Source organism: Mobula hypostoma, chromosome 6 (genome assembly GCF_963921235.1).
Source record: "Mobula hypostoma chromosome 6, sMobHyp1.1, whole genome shotgun sequence".
Taxonomy (NCBI): domain Eukaryota; kingdom Metazoa; phylum Chordata; class Chondrichthyes; order Myliobatiformes; family Myliobatidae; genus Mobula; species Mobula hypostoma.
In genome coordinates, this window is record NC_086102.1 from 65,142,258 (window position 1) to 65,162,656 (window position 20,399).

The 20,399-nt window shown below is 42.2% G+C and overlaps 1 protein-coding gene across 4 annotated transcripts in view; it reads right to left on the bottom strand.

The window, feature by feature from the left end:
• The window catches only part of tab3 (TGF-beta activated kinase 1 (MAP3K7) binding protein 3), a 136,333-nt gene extending 116,134 nt beyond the window's left edge, over positions 1 to 20,199 (bottom strand). For 3 of the 4 annotated variants that reach the window (XM_063050902.1, XM_063050901.1, XM_063050899.1), the window contains exon 1: positions 20,094 to 20,169. The gene's annotated coding sequence lies outside the window, so the exon portion shown is untranslated. Of the gene's footprint in view, positions 1 to 20,093 lie in introns of all 4 variants that reach the window. The other variant, XM_063050900.1, reaches the window with a different exon arrangement.
• Between the last annotated feature and the right edge of the window lie 200 nt (positions 20,200 to 20,399).

The window sequence follows — 20,399 nt, forward strand, 5'->3', positions numbered from 1 at the left end:
GAGTGAACAGCAGTGGACTGAGCACACAGCCCTGGGGGACCCCGTGCTCAGTGTGATGGTGTTGGAGATGCTGCTTCCAATCCGGACTAAGGTCTCCCAGTCAGGAAGTTTAGGATCCAGTTGCAGAAGGTGGTGTTCCGGCCCAGTAGGCTCAACTTTCCAATCAGTTTCTGAGGGATGATTGTGTTGAATGCTGAACTGAAGTCTATGAACAGCATTCGAACATATGTGTCTTTTTTGTCCAGATGGGTTAGGGCCAGGTGGAGGGTGATGGCAATGGCGTTGTCTGTTGAACGGTTGGGATGGTACACGAACTGCAGGGGGCCCAGTGGGGGGGGGGCAGCAGGGTCTTGATGTGCCTCATGATGAGCCTCTCGAAACACTTCCTGATGATGGATGTGAATGCAACGGGATGATAGTCGTTGAGGCAGGACACTGAAGACTTCTTTGGCACGGGGACGATGGTGGCGACCTTGAAGCACGTTGACAGCACTGCTCAGGGAGATGTTGAAGATGTCGAAGATGACAGTGAGAATCTCTGCCAGCTGGTCTGCACATCCTCTAAGCACTCTGCCAGGAATACTGTCTGGTCCAGCAGCCTTCTGTGGGTTGACCCTGCACAGGGTTCTCCTCACATCGGCCACAGTAAGACACAGCACCTGGTCATTTGGAGGAGGGGTGGTCTTCCTTGCCGCCACGTCATTTTCCGCCTCAAAACGAGCGTAGAAGCTGTGGAGTGAGCATCTGGGAGGGAGGCATCACCAACACAGGCAGGTGATGTTGTCTTGTAGTTGGTGATGTCTTGAATGCCCTTCTACATGCGCCGCGTACCGCCGCTGTCCTGGAAGTGGCTGTGGATTCGCTGGGCGTGTGCACGCTTTGCCTCTCTGATGGCCCGGGACACTTTAGCCCTCGGTGTTGTTAGGGCTGCCCTGTCGCCTGCTCTGATGGCGGAGTCACAAGTCCTCAGCAGCGCACGCACCTCCGCGGTCATCCATGGCTTCTGGTTAGCGTGTGTAGTGATATTCTTGGCCACAGTGACGTCATCGATGCACTTGCTGATGTAGCTAGTCACTGATGCTCTGTATTCCTCTAAATTGGTAGAGTCGCCATCAGTTGCAGCCTCCCTGAACATGTGCCAGTCAGTGTGCTCAAAGCAGTCTTGAAGAGTAGAGATGGCGCCTGCTGGCCAGGTTTTCACCTGCTTCTGAACTGGTCTGGAGCGCCTGACGAGCGGTCTGTATGCTGGGATTAGCATAACAGAGATGTGGTCTGAGCAACCGAGGTGGGGGCGGGGCTCTGCCTGGTACGCATCCGGAATGTTTGTGTAAACAAGGTCCAAAGCGTTCTCCCCTCTTGTTGCAAAGTCCACGTTCTGATGGAATCTGGAGAGCACTGACTTAAGGTTCGTGTGCTTAAAATGTCCGGCAACGATAAACAGTTCATCAGGGTGTGCGTCCTGCAGTTCGCTAATAGCCCCATACAGTTCACAGAGTGCCTCCTTAGCATTAGCGCTGGGGGGAATGCAGACACCGACTAGAAGGACAATGGTGAATTCTCGTGGTAAATAAAATGGTCTGCATCTAACAGTCACAAACTCCACTAGCGATGAGCAGTATCTGGAAACCAGCACAGAGTTCTTGCACCATTCCGCATTGATGTAAACACACAAGCCACCACCGCGAGTCTTACCGGGAGAGCTGCATCCCTGTCTGCTTGAAACAAGACGAGACCGTCCAGCTGAATGGCGGCCTCCGGGATTCCGTCGGTGAGCCACTCTTCCGTGAAAACATACGCACAGCAGACTCCCACCAAGTATTTTGTTGGAGTCGGATGTAGTCCAATTTATTGTCCAGGGAGCGGACACTGGAGAGCAGAACGGACGGGAGAGCCGGTCGGCTAGGGTTTGCTTTTTGCCTGGCACGGACTCCTGCCTGCTTGCCTCACTTCTGCTTAAATAAAACCAGATTGTGATTCTGAACAATGCACGGTGCATGGAGAAAATTAGGGATTGAGAGTGTGTATGACTCCTGTGTAATAATGAACTGGAAAACTCTCTCAAAATACTTGGTCAAGTCGGTAAATGAGTGCTGAAGTACATCAGAACACCATGGAAGTGTTACTGGAATTTCATGGAAAAGAGCTGGCTAACAAGAATCTGTAGAACCTGAGCCATGGGTGTCAGAGAAGCAAAATGCCACTGACATAACACTACCACCAAAACATTCATGACATAAAGCTTTCAAAGCATCTTTTTTCCCCCATCAAGAAAGTGATTACCAACAGCAAAGACAAAGCACTCAATGTTGAGTACAGAATGAGATGTAACAGTATGACAGAAATGTCACGCTTTGTGATCAGGAGTTTTATTCAATGAAGAAAGAGCCATCTGGATTTCAAACAACACTATCTATCTTCAAAACTTATTCAGCAGCAAACAAGTCAAAGAACCCAAGCAACCAGTGAGATGCAACACACATCAAAGTTGCTGGTGAACGCAGCAGGCCAAGCAGCATCTATAGGAAGAGGCGCAGTCGACGTTTCAAGCCTAATTCCATTATCATGTTTCAAACAACAACCTCTCATACTCTGCACCACCACTTTGATATGTAAAGCTGGAACTGCTTACATATTTAGATACCAACTAGGAGCTGGAGAAGACCACCTGGCCTCGAGCTTGCTCTGGTATCCATCAGATGACAGCCAATCAAACTGCAATCTTGAATCTGTATTCCAACCTTTGAGCAACAACTTCTTGCTTTTCAAAACTCTGCATCAAACAATGTTTCTATGGGCCTTTGAAGAGTTCCAAAAACGCTCAACGCTCTGAAAAAGAGTGAACCTCATTTGTATAAATTGGGCAAATCTTCCATTTGAGAAGTGATGCCTATTTCCACAATCTTCCGCAACAGAAAACAGGGAAAGGACTAATATGCTTCAACTCAGTACACTGCAGCATACTTCCCACTTCTTTTGAATAGAAATAGCCTGACTTCAAGAGTGACTGCAAACCTGATGAGAATTGTTTTAATTGCAGCATTCGTCAGCTCTACTACAGTGCAATCAATCCAACTAATCGTAAGTTTTGGAGGACTGTCCTGTAACAGTGTTAACAGTAACTCCTCCAAATTGCAGCATGTAAAAACTACTTGCAATGTGAGATTTTGCATGAGATAGAATACCCTCTCATTATCATTCCACTGAATCACTTGTACACTAGAATTCAATGCCAGTTGAAGACAAATATGTAAATGGAAGGTTCAAACCTAAACAAATCCTAGGTTCTGTACAATCCACAAGGGAAAGAGACTGCCAATGCTGGAAACCTGGAGCAAAACACAAAAGGCTGGAGGAACTCAACAGGTCAGCAGCATCTTCAGAGGGAAATCAAAAGTCTATGCTTCAGGTCAAGACTTTTCATCAGGAGTTTTCATAATACTGATCACAAGTAGATGACCATATAATTATTTCATAGAATTACTTAAGGGAAAGTTTATGAATTTCAAATGGTCTTTCATTCCAATTCTTCTCCTTCCTCCACCCCAAACACACAGTAAGCATATTTTTTTTGTTCTAGATGGTTTGAAATCAAAACAGAATTACAGCTAATTTAAAAAATGTCACACATATTTCAACATGCAGGTTTAGCAAAATATTACAACTGCATCAACATTTAAAGCAGCAAATAAATACTTGAAATAAATGTTAAAAGTATCCGGATTCCTGATAGTACTATGTCTCACCTACATCAGTCCACAAGATCACTTAGAGTGCCATAGGACATACTGAATATATAATAGCAGAGAAGAAATTAAACCATCACTTCAGAATACAAGTTGGTCTAGCTGGGTAGATAGGAAAATGGTGCATAAATGCTTAGAGAGAGCATCATTAAACCAAGTTCTGTAAAATTCCTTAAACAATGATTGGCTTCACTGTAAATTGTTCATTAATATTACTGGCAAAAAAAAATGGAAGAAAATCTCCCAACTATTACTAGTTACTCCATTCACAGAAGTACCTGATATGCAAGAGTTAGGTCAAATAAATCACTGATTTACCCAAGAGGACAAGACAAAAACTTTAATAAAATAGTGGTTAAACAAATTTCTACCATGATGATCCATGAAGATCTACTTTTGCAGTTTTGGATTTGTCTAAATTATATGATATACAAAAAGATTACTTCAATTTTCAGGTTTTCAAGAATACTCCCAATATTTGCTAGGTCAACAAATCTGAAGCAATATATTCCAGTATTTTTCCATTTTTTCATACGTTGAATGAAAACAAAGCTACAGTCAAGATAACCACCATCGCTGCGGTGAGATTTATTAACAATTCCAGTCTTCCAGCTAATAATGAGCTAAGCTGCAGGCCAGCACTGGAAAGCTGTATCCTAGGAAGAAAACACCAGAGAAAGGATCTCAAGGATATGGTCAAAGACACCTTGAAAAAACAATGTCCTATCTTATGCAAGCTCGGGAAATCTCTATCTCACAACTGCCTAAAGTGGCAGTGAGAATCTCAAATCCTAGATACACAGCAACAAGAGCACACCAGGACAAAAGCTAGCCACCCTAGCCAATTAAGCATCTGCTATCCCAGATGATGGATAATATGTGGTCTTTATAGTGGCATTATGAACCACTCGAGAACCCTAAAAAAACAGTGGAATATAAGCAAGTCATCTGCGATGCCAAGAAACTGCCAAAAATTAAACAGACCACAAAATTGCAAGAGGCTTTTATTCTGTACTTCCTCAAATTTGGTTTAACAATCATTTTTTTTCTTCTTCTTCTACAATCTTAGCACCTGGAACAAACAAGCATTTGGCTGTCATTCTATTGCACAAATTTTGTGTGAAGCTCAAACCTTTCTGGCTCAGAGGTAACAAAACAACATATTACTCCAGAAAACAACAGGAATTCTGCAGATGCTGGAAATTCAAGCAACATACATCAAAGTTGCTGGTGAACGCAGCAGGCCAAGCAGCATCTAAAATAAAAAGTGATAGCGAGTCTGAGTCAAAATGTGGTCGAAAAGTTGAAGAGCCGAAGAAATTACAGATGGGGAGCAGTGAGAGATGGTTTCACTGAACTCCCGTCGAAGAGAGGATCTAAACTTCTTCGGTGTAGGCATCACCGGAAGAGGCTTCGCGGTAGTAGATGCTGCTTGGCCTGCTGCGTTCACCAGCAACTTTGATGTATATTACTCCAGAATAAAGCTCCAAAAAGTTGGAGTGGGCATCAAAAAACAAAAAGAGTGAAATTAAAGGCTGGTATAGATGTATTTGCTTTTCATTATCCATAGTCATAGAGTCAGAGTCATAGAGAAGTACAGCACAGAAACAAGCCTTTTGGCCCATCTAGTCCATGCCAAACCATACCTACCACATTAAGGATGAAAGATGAAATCATGAGGGGAAACTTCTTCACTCACAGGGTTTTGAGAGTGTTGAATGAGCTGCCAGCACAGGTGGTGCATGCAAGCTCAATTTCAATGTTTCAGAGAAGTTTGGATAGGTACATGGATAGTAGGGGTAGGAAGGCTATGGGCCCAGTGGAGTTCGATGGAAGTAGGAAGTTTAAATGATTTTGGCATGGACTGGATGGGCCAAAGGGCCTGTTTCTGTGCTGTACTTCTCTATGACTCTCTGACGAGAGGAATGGCAAATGGTTTCCAAGTTAGATAAGTGTGAGGTGATGCATCTTGGACATCTACACCAACGTAGGAACTATACTGTGAATGGTAGGGCACTGATGAGTGTTGTGGAATAGAGGGACTTGGGAAGACAAGTGAAAAGTTCCCTGAAAGCAGTCAGGTACACAAAATATTGAAGGCAGCATTAGCATGCTGGCCATCAGTCAGGTCAGAGTTCAGAAGTAGGGATATTATATTGCAGTTATATACATCATTGGTGAGATTGTACTATAGAGTATTGTGTAGTTTTGGTCACAATTTTGTAGGAAAGACATTGTGAAGCTGGAAAGGTGCAGAAGAGATTTAAGAGGATGCTGCCTGGACTTGAGGGCCTGAGTTATAGGTCAAAGTTGGCCACAATGCATCTTTCTTCCTTAGAGGTCAGAAGAATGACAGGTGACCTTACAGAAGTTTATAAAATCACGACAGTGTGGATAAGGTGGGCAGTCCAAGTCTTTTCCCCAAGGTTAGGAAGTCTAAAGCTAGAGACCACAGGTACAACAGGGGTGAGATTTAAAAGAGAACCTAAACGCAACTTCTTAAAACAGAGGGTAGTGAGTGCCTGGAATGAGATGCCAGAGAAAGTGCTCGAGGCAGGAACAAGAGCATCATTTAAGAGACATGTGGGTAGGTACATGGAGGAGAAGGGTTTGGAGGTTATGGGCTGAACGTAGGCAACTAAAATGACTAGAGAGAGAATGCTGTGGTCAGCATAGGTTAGTTGGGCCAAAGGGCCTGTTTCCATGCTCGGTGACTCTATGGTGAAACGATGGATACTTAGACTGAAGAACTCAACAGTTTTAAAGGGTCGTATGGCTGGAAGGACCACAGGAATACAACAAGCCAAACTTATTGAACAACTTGAGAATAAAATGATGATAATTTAATGCCAAGCCTTTGATGGACCAAACTCAGTATATGAAGGCAGGGCTATTCAATAAGCCACTATGTAAAAGGACACTGTTCAAGTCTGAACAAGTGAGTCACCAATCTGAAAATAAGCAAAAGGCTAACTGTACTTGAAGTGAATGCTTGGTCCAGTGGGTTAGATGCTCCATACCCAAGGAAAGCAAAGTGGAAATTGCAGAAGCATCTTTCAAACACGTGGAAATGAGTTAAGTGCCCGAAGACTACAATAAATCTCAGCAACACACACAAAATGCTGGAGCAACTCAGCAAGCCAGGTAGTATCTATGGAAAAAAAAAGGACAGTCGACGTTTCGGGCCGAGACCCTTTGGCAGGTCCTAGCCTGCTGTGTTCCTCCAGCATATTGCATGTGTTGTTTGGATTTCCAGCATCTTGAGATTTTCTCTTGTTTGTGATTGGATAAATCTCAGCAAGCAGTGTAGCCTCACTAATCGGGAGACTTCAGGAAACAGTTTTCAGAAGAATTAGCAGGCATTCGGATAAGTATAAAGCAAGCATGGTTTTGTTCAAGATACACGTTTAACTCTTTTTTTTAAAACTACTAAGTAACAGGACAAGGGGGAGGATGTTTAGAAAAGCATCAAATCTAATTTATAAGGTATGTAAATTTTCAAAAAGGTACCTTATAATTGGATTACAACTGGAGTCCAAACTAAAGGATGTAATAATAGAACACTTTGAAAAGAAAATCAGAACAGTCAGCATGGATAAATGTAAGGGAATGTTTGATTTTGCTGTTGGGTTTTGTTGAGAATGTGTTAAGTAATATAGTTAAGGTGGGGGGGGGCTTGGATTAGATGTGTTTTCAGAAATTCTAAGACTTCAATCAAACTTTAGATTAGGTGACAGGATGGAGCACCCAGCTTTAAGGATGTTGGACTCACATGGATTGAGAATAAGTTGTTCAGTAGAAAGTAAATACAGTGGATTCCTGTTGATTGGTACATTTTGGGATCAGTCCATTTTGGTCCAATTAAGCAGCTGCTCCAATTAGCCAAAGTTTCATGAAAATAATTTAAAGGTATATAAAAAAAAGTCAAAGTTTAAATGAGTAACAAATTATGTAGTTAAATGAAATATAGGTCAAATTAGAACACTATTAATACTACCATACCACTATCAAACTGTATTAGGTCCTCACTGTTATCAATGGGAGAATTCATCCAGTGTCCTCTGCCGTGTTCCTTTGATTGACTATTAATAAACAAAATCACGACAGACACCCAGTGAAAATAGTGGACTGCCTTCATACAATGCTTTCGAAGATAGCATCCTCCATATCTTCACTTTCACTGTAATAATTCAAGATGATTGGCAATACCTTCCAATTATTTGTAGTTCCGAACTTGAAGTAGTGAAATCACTTCATTCAAACTCTCAGGTGTTTCTGGCGTCTCCAAGCCTTGAAACTCTGAATTGTCTTACTGCTTACTTCTTGCTAACTATCAGTGACAAAAATCTCTGCTTTTTGAACAGAAACACAAGCAACTGGCACTATTCAAAAATTGTTCTCTCTAAGCACGGTGTAGCGTCTAAAGGCCACCAAGTGCACATGTCTGACGCTAGTTAGAAACTTCGGAAGCAGTCTGCTGTCCTAATTGAGAGGCATAGTGTTCAAATAAAGAAAGGGAATCCTGGCTATTTTCTCGACTAGTTTTTGTTCTTTAAGATTTGTCCCAAATAAGCAGCTGCCCCAATTAACTGATGACCTAATTAAGCGGAAGCCTCTGTAATCAGAATAAATTGATCTTTCACCAGTAGGTAGGTTGTGATTCACAGGGTACAGCAGGGATCAGGACTGGGGCTGCAGCTAGTCACAATTTATATGGTTTGGCTGCAGGGAACAAATGCCAGATTTTATATGCTTCCCAAGGATTCAGAACTAAAAAGAATTGTGAATATAGAAGATAAAAAGATAGTGACAAACCAAATCAGCAACATGGCAAACGAAACAATGTGCAAAAATAACGTTAGCCACTAATACACAACTGATGAGAACTCAGGTATATCGTTCAAAGGAACCTGCATCGCCTGGTATACAAATTCATTGAAAATCAACATATGGTGCAGGAAATCATTAAGAGGATGAATGACATGTTGGCATTTTTTACAAGAGGATTTACATACAACAATAAAAATGTTGTGCAATTATATAGGGCCTTGGTAAGATGACAACTGAACCATGAATCAACAGGTTTGACCTCCTTTCTTAATGTAAGAAGTGTATTGCCATGAAAGGAAAGTAGCAATGATTCATTTAAAAAATGATGAACATGCTGTTCAAGGAGAAATTTAGGCATTTGTCCTCTATAGTTCCATTTGCTCATTGAAAAGAGTTTACATGAGTGAGAAAGGGCTTGAAGTTGGAAGTCGTCTTGCAATGTTGTTTTTAAGGCAGAGGTTGATAGGTTCATTATAAAGTGGCAGAACAACCTGGAAGGATAAAGTGGCCAATTCCTGTTCTCAATTTATACATTTATATTTCTGATGCAGTACATCCCAACTGAAATAAAATTAACATGTGATACTAAAGTACAGAAAAGTATCATCTTTGGTAGACAGTAGATCAAGGCCTCAGCTACCTGTGGGCTTCCCCCAGCACATCTTAAGGTTGTGCTGGTTGTTAATACAAACATATTTCACTGCATGTTCTGATGCACATGTAATAGATAAATGAACCAGAAATCTGAATGTCAGATTTTTTTTGAAAAGCAAAGAGTTCTATTGAAACAATCTGTTGAAGGCAGTGAGTCAATCAGCAATGGGGGGGGGGGGGCGGCAAATAAAGGAGTAGCTGATATTTCAGGTTGAAACCTGCATCAGAAATTCTATTGCCTTTTTGCCCAATATTTATACTTCAACCAAAAGCACTAAAAAGAACACAAACTGGAAATTCCTCACTGAGGAAATTATATTAAATACAAACTACATTGACTACAGCTCTGCATTCAACATCATCATCCCCTCAAAACTAATCAATAAGCTCCAAGACCAAGGTGTCAATACCTCCTTGTACAACTGGATTCTTGATTTCCTCTCTTGCAGACCTCAGTCAACTCAGATTGGCAACACCCACTCCACAATCTCCATCAGCACAAGTACACAACAAAGCTGTATGCTTAGCCCCTGCTCTACTCGCTTTATACTGTGAGGCTAAGTGCAGATTCTATGCCATATTTAAGTTTGTTGATGATGCCACTGTGGTTGGCCCAATCAAAAGGTGGCAATGAATCAGCATATAGTAAGGAAATTGAAAGTCTGGCTGAATGATGCAACAACCTCTCACTCAATGTCTGCAAAACCAAACAGCTAAGTATTAACAAAAGGAGGAGGAAACTGGAGGCTCATGAGCCAATCCCCTCAAGGGGAATCAGAGCTGAAGAGGGTTAGTAACTTTAAATTCCTTGGTGTTATCATTTCAGAGGATCTGTCTTGGGCCCAGTGTATAAGTGCCATTAAAAAAAAAGCATGGCAGTACCTCTACTTCCTTAGAAGTTTGCAAAGATTCGGCATGTCATCTAAAACTTTGACAAACCTCAATAGATGTATGGTGAGAGGTATAATAGAATCATAGAACAGTACAGCACAAAAAACAGGCCATTCGCCCCTTCTAGTCTGTGCCCAAACAGAATGACTGATTGCATCACAGCCTGGTATGGGTATGGAAATGCCAATGCCCTTTAACGGACAGTCCTACAAGAAGTAGAGGATACTACCCAGTCCATCACAAGTAAAGCCCTCCCCACCATTGAGCAGAGAGAAAGCAGGAGAATGAGGTTGAGAGGGATAATAATCAGCCATGATAAAATGGCAGAGTAGAATTGATAGGCCTAGAGGCCTAATTCTGCTCCTCTGTCTTCTCGTCTTATCTACAAGGAGTCCTGTCGCAGGAAAGCAGCATCAAGAACCCCCAACATCCAGGCCATGCTTTCTTCTCACTGCTGCCATCAGGAAGGTGGTACAGGAGCCTCAGGTTCCACACCACTAGGTTCAGGAACAGTTATTACTCCTCCACTATCAGGCTCTTGAAGCATAGGGGATAAATTCACTCAACTTAATTCATCCCAACACTAAACTGGTTCCATAACCTATGGACTCGCTTTCAAGACCTCTACAACTCATGCTCTCCATATATAGTGCTATTTATTATTATTATTTTGTTTTATTTTACTCTTTTATATGATGCCACATGTATGTTGATAATAAGTTTACATTGAACATTTCAGAACAAAATTGGATCAAGACTTTTCTCTTTGCAAAATTTTTCTACAGTAGCTATAGCAATATTTCAGTGCATACCAGGGCTCCAAATTAAGACAGTAATTATTAATCAAGCTAGGACACCATTAATCACTTCTTGACATTTAAGAAATCGATGATTAAGAACATTATTTGCATGAAAAACTAATCATATAGCAAGGGAACTTGCAGTCTTGCCATTTCTATAAATGCAGGCAAAATTTTTACTCTCATAGCAAAGAAACAGCAAAGTACGTGAAGTTAGATAGCTCCAAAATGCAATATAATGAAAACAGAAATTCCAGAACCACTCAGCAAATTAAAACAGATCCACTTCACTTCTCAGGCAGGAGTTGGTATGTTTCATCACCAACCTCTCAAACCACTTCATCACAATGGATGCAAGGGCGACTGGACCACAGTTATTGAGGGCAGGTTACTACGTTCTTCTTAGGCATTGATATAATTGAATGCTGCTTGAAGCATTTGGGTACTTCAGACTGAGAGGTTGAAGATACTGGTGTATGCTTCAGTCAATTGATCAGCACAGGTCTTTAGTACTCAGCCAGGTACTCCATATGGACCAGATGCTTTCCATGGGTTCACCCTTCTGAAGAATGCTCTCATGTGAGCTCAGAGATTGAAATCACAGGGTCATCAGGGGCTGTGGGAGTTTGTGAAGGTTCTCCATGTTTTGACGGTTAAAGCGAGCATAGAATACATTGAGTTCATCTAGGACTAAAGTCTTGTTGTCACCTATGTTGCCTGATTTCACTTTGTAAGAAGTGACAGCATTTAAGCCGTGCCACATCCATCGAGCATCCTTCAGTAATTCAAGTGTGGTCCAGAACTGACTCTGCATGTGAGATGGTTTTCTGGAAATCATACCAAGACCTCTTGTATCTTACTTGGTCATCAGACCTGAATGCCACTGATCTAGCCCTCACCAGATTGCAGATCTCATGGTTCATCCAGAGCTTCTGGTTGGGGAAGACTCTGAATGATTTTGTACGGACACACGCATCCACAACTGCTTTAATTAAGTCCGTAACGACCATGATGTATTCATTCAGATTCCCTGATGAATGCATGAACACGGCCCAGTCCACCGACATGATGCAATCCCATAGCAGCTCCTCTGCCTCCCATAACCAGCTCAAGGTGCCTTGCTTTTTAGCCTCTGCCTGTATGCAGGTAGCAGAGGCAAGCCAAGTGATCAGATTTCATGTAATGTGGTCTAGGCATGGAACGATAGACATCCCTGATTACGGTACACCAGTGGTTGAGTGTGTTGGATCCTCTGGTGCTGCAAGTTATATCCTGACGATAATTGGGCAGCGATTTCTTCAAACAAGCCGGATAGAAGTTCCTGACTGATTTGAAATGCATTGGGGTGGGCTGTTTCTTGCTTGGTGATGGCAGCATTCAATATCTCGAGTGCCCAATTAACCTCAGCTTTTGGCAGTATGTAAACTGTGGTCAAGATCACACAAGAGAACTCTCTTGGTAAGAAGGGTCGGCATTAGATCATTAGATGCTCCAAGACAGAGGAACAAGAGTACAACAAAGCCGCCATGTCCGAGCACCACAAAGACTTATCATAAAACACACACCCCCACCTTTCGCCTTTTCTTAATCAGTAGTTCAGTCCATCCTATGTATTGAGAAACCTCTGGGTCTTACTGACATAGCCAGCATGTCCAGAGTGAGCCACATCTCTATGAAACAACATACTATAATCTTTCATTTCCCACTGATACAGCAATTTTGCTAATAGGTCCACAATCTTGTTCTCCAGCAACTATACATTTGTTAATAAGATGCTGGGTAGAGGAGCTTCCATTGCTTAGCATTTCAGTCTGGCTTGGAGCCCTCCCTTCCTCTAGCCATGGCAAACTATCTTAGTCGGTTTAAAGGTGCCAACTCCAATAACACTCGAAAATAGCCTCAAAATAATCAGAGTGAAGGATCCTACACTCTTGTGATTCCAAACCCTGTGCCATTGTCGCTGATAAAATGTGAAATATCCATGTGGTTTCTAAAACAATGATTTCTCCTCAAAGAATTACTAGATCCTACCACATACTACCAGATCCTTGTCCTGATCACAATCCTCCCCTCCCAGATCCCAGTACATTTACGCAGAATAAATGAGGCTTTTTTTTTTGAAGCCTGAAGTGCAACTGTACAGACATCTCTACAGTTCATTTGAACAGTCAGGCAATTTCTCTATGGAATGCACAAGTCCACTGTGATATTGTCTTATCCTTATCTGTACATGCACTTTCCGAAGATCTCCAAACAAGTTAAAGTGGGAGTTCTAGATAAATAATTGTTCCCAATTTTCCCACCTGCTGTTCATACGAATAAAAACGGCTTATATTATCTTAGGAGAGATAACCAGCTAACCCCCAATAAAACTTGCAAACTCTGGTAAGACTTTGACTCCAGGCCTAGGAATGCATTAACCAGTCACTGATTTATGCAAGATTGCCTGTTCCTTAAAGTAACGCAATGAAGAGTAGATTATAATTATAACAACAATGGTTCCTTTAAATACATCCTTGAGTTTCAACCGTTAGTATCTATAAACTGTACTTTGTAGCCTAGTGCCATCAGTAACACGTTTGTGAAAGATTCACCAGAACAGAACCTATTCAAATCCCTCAAAGAAAAGAACTCAAAACTGTCCTTAAAAAAAGTTTCAAAATACTTGCATTGGTTTCTAATACTGAACGCAAAAACAAATCTAAACCACTCATTTAGGTTGACAAAATGTATTATGCTGAACAGAATAAGTACACGAGGGTTAAAGCAGAGAATGTGCAAAACCCAACATTGCCATCTCTCAGATAGTTCTTATAGACACAAGTGTACCCATTTTAAAACAATCTTTTCTCATAGCTTTTAACATGTTTACTGCAGCTGTCTTTTTTTTAAAAAAGCATTAAGGTTTCACCATGAGAAAAAGATGTCTAGTGATATCTCTTGTGCCACCAAGTGGTAGGGGTCCAGAGTTCAACTTCCACAGTTTCCTCATTTTGGCTACTATTCCAAGTATACAAAGGAGAGAGATTTGGGGTGTAGACAGTGGGTAGGAGATGGTAGGAAAAATTGTCGCCTGCTCATTCAAGACACCTTATGACACAAGAAGATTTTTGCCAGAGAAAATTCTGAAAAGCAAGAAAAGTGAAATGGGAGGCTCAACCCGATAGGTAAGTAATCAGTAAATAATGGCTTGTACCATGTGTTGAATCACAAAATCAAGCAAAAATGACTTAATCACTTTCATTATACACATCTGAGGATATTGATATTTATTGTGCGTGTTCTGGTGTCCCTTATGCTGCAACGGACCTGGAGGAACAATAATTTCATTCTCCTTTGCACTTGTGCACTGAAAATGACAGTAAACAATCTTGAAACTCTTCCAGAGCATCTGGAAAGGTTACAGTTGCAGAAGCAAAATTTCTCACCATTCCCAAACGGTACTTTACAGCATTTTATTTATGACATAGCTGAGCTAATGTTTTAAGCATCAATTTGCCCTCAACTAGTGTAGCACAGGAAAGCAATGGCAAACATTTCTAACAGTAAACAGCAGCTTAAAAGTAACACCTGCAAGAGAAAGGGCATAAACATTAAATTCTGTAGATGCTCGGAAATGCATCGCAGCAAACACAAAATGCAGAAGGAGCTCAGCAGGTCAGGCAGCAACCATGGAAAGGAATAAACAGTCAACATTTTGGCCTATTACCCTTCAACAGGACTGGCAATCAATTCTGGGGACCCAGGTCTGTATAAGATAACCAGGTATGTCTTGCAGAGGGCTATTTCAAAGGCTAAGGAACAATTCTGAGTGAGGTTAGAAGTGATATCGGGTGCACAGCAACTCTGGCAGGGTTTGCAGGCCATTACTTCCTGCAAAGCAAAACCCAACATCATGAATGTGTCACTCTCAGATAAGCTCAATGCCTTTTAGGCTCACTTTGAGAGGAAGAATAAAATTACAGCTATGAGGACCTCTGCGCAGCATCCAGTGACCCGGTGACCTCCGTTTCGGAGGCTGTCATCAGGCTATCTTTCAAGAGGGTGAATCCCGCAAAGGCAACAGCCCCAAAAGAATACCTGGTAAGGCTCTGAAAACCTGCCAACCAACTAGCGGGGGTGTTCAAAGACATTTTCAATCTCTCAATGCTATAGTCAGAAGTTCCCACCTGCTTCAAAAGAGCAACAATCATACCAATGCCCAAGAAGAGCAGGGTGAGCTGCCTGAATGACTATGGTCCAGTAGCACTCACATCTATGGTGATGAAGTGCTTTGAGAGGTTGGCAGTGGCTAGAATAAACTCCCATCCCAGCAATGACAAGCAAATTGTACTGGGTCCATCGCCATAATATGTCTACAGCAGACACAATCGCATTGGCTCTCCACATGGCCTTGGATCACCTGCACAATACAAATACTTATGTCAGGATGCTGTTTATTGACTACAGCTCAGCATTTCCTAACACCATCATTCCTACAGTTCTACTTGAAAAGCTCCAGAACCTGGCCTCTGTACTTCCCTCTGCAACTGGATCCTCAACTTCTTAACCAGAAGATCACAGTCTGTGTGGATTGGTCATTAACATCTCCATCTCACGACCAACATTGATGTATCTCAGGCAGAATGATAGCTGGATGCGGAGGCTTAAGGGGTGGCATAAAAAGACAACGGAAACTCTATCCCTGTTATGCTGGTGAGAAGATGAGGTAAGGGCAGATGTCCAGGAAATGGAGTAAATGCGAGGAAGGAAACCCCATTCTTTGAAGGGCATCTCAGACGTTGTGGAATGCAAAACCTCAGAGCAGCTACTACAAGGACAACCATAAAAAAACTAAGCAGATACTGTACATACATTACCTGTTCTCAAACTTCAGTTACCAACAATCTACTAGAACAACAGCCATCAGCAGGCATGCAAAATCCAGATGCATTGTGATGAAAACTGTACATTTTATACAGCAACACATTGATCCAGAATATTCCAGTTCACTAAGAAGCCAAGATCTCATAAAATCAATAGCTAGGAATAATATTTAAAAAGACAAGTCAAATACTTGACTACTGGTTCAGAAATCTAACTGTTACTTCCTTCTAATGAAACTGAGCAGCAGCTGAGTGACAACTAGAACTCCCATGGTGACAGCAGTACCGTGGGAGTTCTAAATAAAGAGATGTGACACCCATTTCAGCCACCCTCAAGATAAGGTGCATACCTTCTGGAATGGCTGGAATTGAAGGAAATAACTAAGATAGAAACAGATTTAAAAAGTAGAAATGCTAAAAATAAGACTTTCAGCTTTGTGAAATAAGCAAACAAGTGGTATTAATCGGTTGCCTATTCCAAAGAGCTGGCTGGTCAGGTGCTCAATAGCCTGATTGTTCGTTGTATGATTCGATATCGTTCAATATTGATGCCAAACAAAGCAAAATATTTTGCTAAATGGAAAATAAGCAAAATCCTTACAAATAAAGGCCTGCCTCTCAATCTGAGCCTCGTTCCATTCTCAAAAGACTCATAAAATTGATGACATTCTCAGGAAGCAATCATTCCATCAAGACATTTTGGATGAGTTAGCTTTGGAGCTATGTTCCTCATGTACCTGAATTTAATGGCATTTCACATTTCCAATCAGTTAATGATTTTACACTCCAAAAGAATCAACACTATCTTCAATATTTAGTTGGTACGATCCCAAGTGTGACTACTTCAATACAAGCTTTACAACTTGCAAGTAAAAACTGTAGTACACAATTTTGTTTTATATTTATTATTTATTTAGAGCTAAAGCATGGAATAGCCCCTTCCTGCCCAAAGAATTGAGCTGCCCAACAACCCAACTAAAGCCGAATCACAGGACAATTTACAGTGACCAATTAACCAACTAATTATAACATGCACTCCTCTGTGCATAGGTGAAGAAGTTTTATATAAACTTCAAATTAACAGTTGTCTTCTGAAGCTTCCTGTGCAGATTTTGTGCAATATTTGCATTCACCCTTAGTAGAAGCAAAGTTTAATGCCCATCAGTCTTCTAGAGTGTATCCGTGGAAAGCATCTGGCCTGGACCGTGCCCTTAGATCCTATGTAGCTCAATGGCTAGGGGTAATTGCAAACACTTTTAATCTCTCCCTGCTTCAACCTGAGGTTTCCACCTGCTTTAAGACCACCATCTTCCCAGGATCTAAGAAAAGCAAGGTAACTTGCCTTAATGACTACCACCCAGTAGCTTAGACATCCACCATCATGAAGTGCTTCATGAGTTAGCACACAGTAACTCAGACAAGTGCAATTTGCCTTCCACCAAAACAGGTCTACAACAGACACCATCATCCTGGCTTTACACTCATCAATGGATCATCTGGACTGGAAAGACACCAACAATAGATGATTGACTGAAGCTCCACCTTCAATACTACAACTCCAAGTAAACTCATCACCAAACTCAGACCTGGGAGTCAACAGTTCCCTCCGTATTCACACTACTTTGACTTCACACTACTGTCAGTAAGGATAGGCAGCAACACCTCCACCAAGATCACTTTCAAAATTGGTGCTCCACGAGACTGAATCCTCAGCTTACTTTTCTACTCCTTGTATAATCATGATTGTATAGCCAGATTCTCCTCTAACCTACAAGTTTGCAGATGATAGCACCATATTGGGCCATATCTCAAATAAACAACGCATCAAAGTTCAAGGAGGAGACAGAGAATTTAATAACATGGTGTCATGACAACCTCCTTTTCTCCAGCGTCAGCAACATAGAGAGCTGGTTAATGACTTCAGGCAGGGAAGTGGTACACACACTCTTGTCAACATCAAAGGAGTTGAGGTTGAGAGAGCTGAAAGCTTCCAAGTTCCTACAAGTGAACATCACCAATAGCTTGTACTGGTGGACACTTAAGACATAGACATCACAGCCAAGAAAACTCACCAGTGCCAATGCTTGTTCAGGATGCTTAAGAAATCTGGCATGTCAATTCACCACAGAAAGCATCGTATCTGGATGCATCACAAATTGATATAGCAACTGTTCTGCCCAAGATGCAAGAAACTGCAGAGAGTTGTAGACAGAGCTCATATATCACAAAAACCAGCCTCCCATCCATGGACTCTGTCTACACTTCTCACTGCCTGGGTAAAGCAGCAAGCAAAATACAAATACCCTATCCCAAACATTCCCTTTACTCCCCTCTCTCACTGGGCTTAAAATACCCAAGCCTGAAAGTACAAACCACCAGACTCAAGGTCATCTTCTACCTGCTGTTATAAGACTATTGAATGGTTGTATCGTGTGATAAAATGGACTCTTGACCTTACAACCTTGCAACTTATTGTGTACTCCACAGCATTTTGTCCGGAGCATTACGCTTGATTCTGTCATGTTTTACCTTGTACTACCACAATGGGCTGTGTAATGAACAGAATGAAAAACAACACATCTGACAATAACAAACCAATTCCATTTCGAGTTGTCAAATATGCTACATGAAGCAAATCTAGCTAATTAATTTCTTAGTACAGAATTAGGCTCCAAGTAAGTTTCAACTTAAAGATGGAAATATGAAAACTATTAAAATGAGATAGGAGGAATCAAAATGTTTGACGCTGCAATGAACAGGTGAAATTCTTTCTCAAGCTGTCCTTGAAGCCATCGTTACTAATTACAAGATCTGTTCTTTTTGTTCCATTGTAACCAGTTACAAATTTTACTCCTAAAAGTTAGTGAGACCAAAATCTTACTGCACCAGCATCAATACAAACCAACTACAGTACCGTAAATGACAGGAAAGTGGAGTAATTCATTCTCAACTTCACTGAAAATGAACAACCATGGCCAGAACATGAAAGGTACATAATACTTCACTGCAAAGCACTATACCATAAAAGTATTAATCAGCAGCAAGAATAACTAGAAAGTTATCTTGTGGGTCCAAGAGCATCTGAAAGCATAACTAGACTGAGGCAATTTATTTTGGCAATCACTACTTCAAAATAGAACAACTTCACAAGATTGAACTACTGTTATATTAAGCAATGAAGAACATGCTGCAAAAATATTTTAGCAAATTCACCAAACTGTACACACTGCAGCAATTAGAAACTTTATCAACAATTGTCCTGAGCTTTTAACATTTTCTGGGTTTGCCAACTAGCTTTCCTATCATGATGGGCCTGACAGCTTAATCTTCCAGTGTCGCATATTTACACCAATAAAAATTGACACAAACATCAAATATGTACTTAAACCTTAATGTAGTCAATTAAACATCAGGACTGCAACTTGTACCAGAACGCTAGCTGAAGCAGGCAACTTAGTAATGTTTATTTCATGGTTTTCATTTTGACCGAGTCTCTTTTTAAAATTAATCAATTCATAAGCAAAAGTCACCAAACATCCACACAATAAGATTTACAAAAAAAAATCACAATCTAACTGAGGTTTATAGATCTGAGGCAAATAGATCTGAACCAATCTGAAAAGCATATCAGCAGATATGGGCATGAAGTGTGGTAATGAAGAAAAGGGATGGAATTCAGGAGGTGGGAGGAGGAATTGAGTTTAACCAGAGTGTAAAGGAAAGCGAGAAAGGGGAATCAGCCAGGAGGGCAAGGAAGGGGAAGAGAAAAGGAATCAGCAGGGTAACAAAGCGGGGGCTGAAAGGAGAATCAGATTATCCAGGGAAAGGAGCGGAGAGTGAGGAAGTGCAGACAGGAGTGGGGAGGGGTAGCAGATGGGAGGAAGGGGTTTAAGGGTGAGGGGAGGTAAGGAGGGCTACAGGGGCAAAGAGAGGTAAGGGGGTGGGGGTAAGAGGGTGGGGTGAGGGAGATGTTGGGATGAGTGGGGGTGAGGGAGATGTTGGGATGGGTGGGGGTGAAGGAGATGTTGGGAAGGGTGGGGGTGAGGGGATGCTGGAAGGGTGGGGGTGAGGGGATGCTGGCAGGGTGGAGGTAAGGGGCATGTTGGGATGGGTGAGGGGGATGTTGGGATGGATGGGGGTGAGGGGGGTGTTGGCAGGGTGGGGGTGAGGGGGGTGTTGGCAGGGTGGGGGTGAGGGGGATGTTGGCAGGGTGGGGGTGAGGGGGATGTTGACAGGGTGGGGGTGAGGGGGATGTTGGGATGGGTGGTGGAGACATCCTGCCTCTCCCTACCTCCTTATCCCCTACTTACCGCCTTTCATTCCACCCGGGCTCTCATCCTCCGCCGGCGCCGTCCGCGGGCCACCCTCAGTCAGCTCGGTCCCTCCCTCCCACGGCCCAGCTCGGCTACCCAAAAGCCTACCCTTCCCCCTCCCACCCTCCGCCCCTCCTCCCTCTCTCTGCCCCTCAACTTATTAAAAGGCCGAGCCAAAATACAACATGGCGGCCACCGAGGCCAGGTCTCGCGAGACCTCCTTCTCGCAGGGCCCGAAAGACAACTTCGTTTTCACCGTGTGCTCAGTACTGCCATCCTGAGTTCGGCCACGGTAATGCGCAG